The sequence below is a fragment of the Egretta garzetta genome, unplaced genomic scaffold (genome assembly GCF_000687185.1).
Source record: "Egretta garzetta isolate BGI_Z169 unplaced genomic scaffold, ASM68718v1 scaffold501, whole genome shotgun sequence".
Lineage (NCBI taxonomy): Eukaryota > Metazoa > Chordata > Aves > Pelecaniformes > Ardeidae > Egretta > Egretta garzetta.
Window position 1 is genome coordinate 12,240 of NW_009258547.1, and position 2,172 is coordinate 14,411.

A 2,172-nucleotide genomic window follows, 5' to 3' on the forward strand; every position below is an offset into this window, starting at 1 on the left:
GGGTGCACCCGGGGCCGGCGTTCGGTGGCGTGGGGCTGGCGTTTGGTAGCGTGGCACCGGGCGCCTGGCTCTGACGGCTGGTTTTTAACTAGGCGAGGGCTCCGGAATCTCGCTCCCGGTGCTTGGGTGCCAGCGTGGCCTTCGCCGGAGAGTGCTGTCATGTCCCGGGCGCTGCCCCAAGCGCTGGGCGCGGGGCGTTTTCTGCGCTCCCATCGAAGGGGTTGCCTGTCCCCACGAGCACTGTCCCTTATCGCCAGGCGGTCGTGGTTCAAACACCGAGACGCCTTGGGTTATGTTGTTCACAGGCGACGCAGGCGGAGGTGCTTTATTTTCGGTGGTGGACGCCTCTGACGCAGGAGGGCTGCGTGGCTGGTCACGCGCCTGCGTTGCTGTGGCTGCAGCAGCCCCTGCGGTGGACGAGAGCCTTCCTGGGCTGTGGGTGCGCAGGGGCAGGATGAGCTCCGCGCTCTGAAGAGATCAATGTCTAAACATAAAATGGGATGTGTTGGGATACGGACACACGGAAAGCACGAGGAATTTATGGGGCAGTACTGGTTCGTGTGGCGGGCTTCAGTCTCGCTACGACAGCAGGGCGTCTGCCGTTCGTTGGCGGATGTCGTTGCAAAGGGGAGCTTGTGTTAAGGTTTTGGATGGCTCAGCAGCTTTTCCTCTATTATTGGCCTCATATTTGTGGCTCTTGGGAGACAGAAATGCGACTGTGCTCCTACCAGCAGTGCTGGAACAGGAGCTGGAGCTGAGATTCGCTCTGGCTCTTGCACCAGGTACAGGGCTCGAATTTGCCTCTCGTCTGCCTGCCCGCCGCGCTGAGCGGCGCTGAGGTCTGTAACCGAGAGCGAACTTGGAAGAGGAGGGAGCTGGCACGGGGGTAACTGGGCAGATCAAGTTCTCCTTGCAATCCTTCCACTTCTCAGGCAAGAATAGAAAAGAACCCAGGCTGGCTTTCGGGTCACCCGGGGGTGGATGCGTAGCCTGGGTTTTAATTAAAAAAGTCTTAAACTCGGCAAATGCGATCCGAGTCACCCTGACACAGCCAAGGCCGAACCCTCCGGCGCTGTTTTTAGAACTCCTTTTCTGAACGCCAGTTTGGTGGAAGACTCAGCTGCTCATAAATCAAAAGTGAAGTGATTCCGTGGGGCGGTGTGTGTGTATGTATAAAATACCTGTATAAAAACCACACTAAGATGGCATTTTGCTCCTCCTGAATAAACGGTGGGAAGTTTTCTGTAGTTTTTTAAGCTTCCTTCTCACTTTCTTGAGCTGGATGAGCTGTTTGCATTCCAGCCGCTCGGCGCGTGGGCCGTTTGTTCTCCCGGATTTCAGCAGAAAGCCTGAAGGTTTTAAACTGAATATTCCTTGGCCTTTGTATGACAGTTTGTCTGTAATGATGAGCTTGGGCAGCTACCAGACAATCATGGGTCCCAATAAAGCTATGGCTGCAAAGGGCCCGCAGGCTGGCCGGCGTCCCTGGGGCAGAAGGGTGCTGCAGCACCGGTGACTCGTCCGGGACGGGGGATGTGTGCAGATCTGTCACGTTTGCCATTGTTTTTGCAGGTGAATGAAGATTGCCCCAAAGTTGGGTGAGAGCGACCTTGATGTGTGAAGTATGTCCCAAGCTGGCGTAGTTCGGTCTCCCACACGAATACACGTCTCGAGATCCTCTGGCTTGGATTGGTGAACACGCAGGCAGCTCTCACGGTACGTGTCACTGCCTAAGAAATACCTTGGTGCCCGGGAGGGGGCTGTGCTGGTCCCTTCCCCGGTGTCCGGACCCTGCTCTACGCACTGCCTGTGCCTGTCCTTGCCCTCGAGTCGTCTGTTCAGCACCCAGGGTGCGAGGAGGTCTGCGAGACCCGTCCCTACTTGGGACACGTGGTGCCCTTTTATAACCAGAACTTTTCATTCTTGGTGAATGGAATTCAGTCCAGCTGGTGGCCGGGCACAGGCGGCGTCGTCCCCCAGGGCTCAGTGCTGGGGCCAGTTCTGTTTAACATCTTCATCCATGACCTGGGCGAGGGGATCGAGGGCACCCTCAGTCAGTTTGCAGATGGCACCGAGCTGGGCGGGAGTGTGGATGTGCTGGGGGGAGGGGGGCTCTGCAGAGGGACCTGGCCAGGCTGGAGCCATGGGGCCAGCCCAGGTGGGTGAGGGTCA

General features: G+C 57.7%; 1 protein-coding gene across 1 annotated transcript in view; it reads left to right on the forward strand.

Moving 5' to 3' along the window:
• The first annotated feature begins 1,562 nt into the window (after positions 1–1,562).
• Positions 1,563–2,172, forward strand: part of TBCB (tubulin folding cofactor B) — a 28,020-nt gene continuing 27,410 nt past the window's right edge. The window contains exon 1 of the mRNA XM_035903147.1: positions 1,563–1,716. The gene's annotated coding sequence lies outside the window, so the exon portion shown is untranslated. The remainder of the gene's footprint in view (positions 1,717–2,172) is intronic.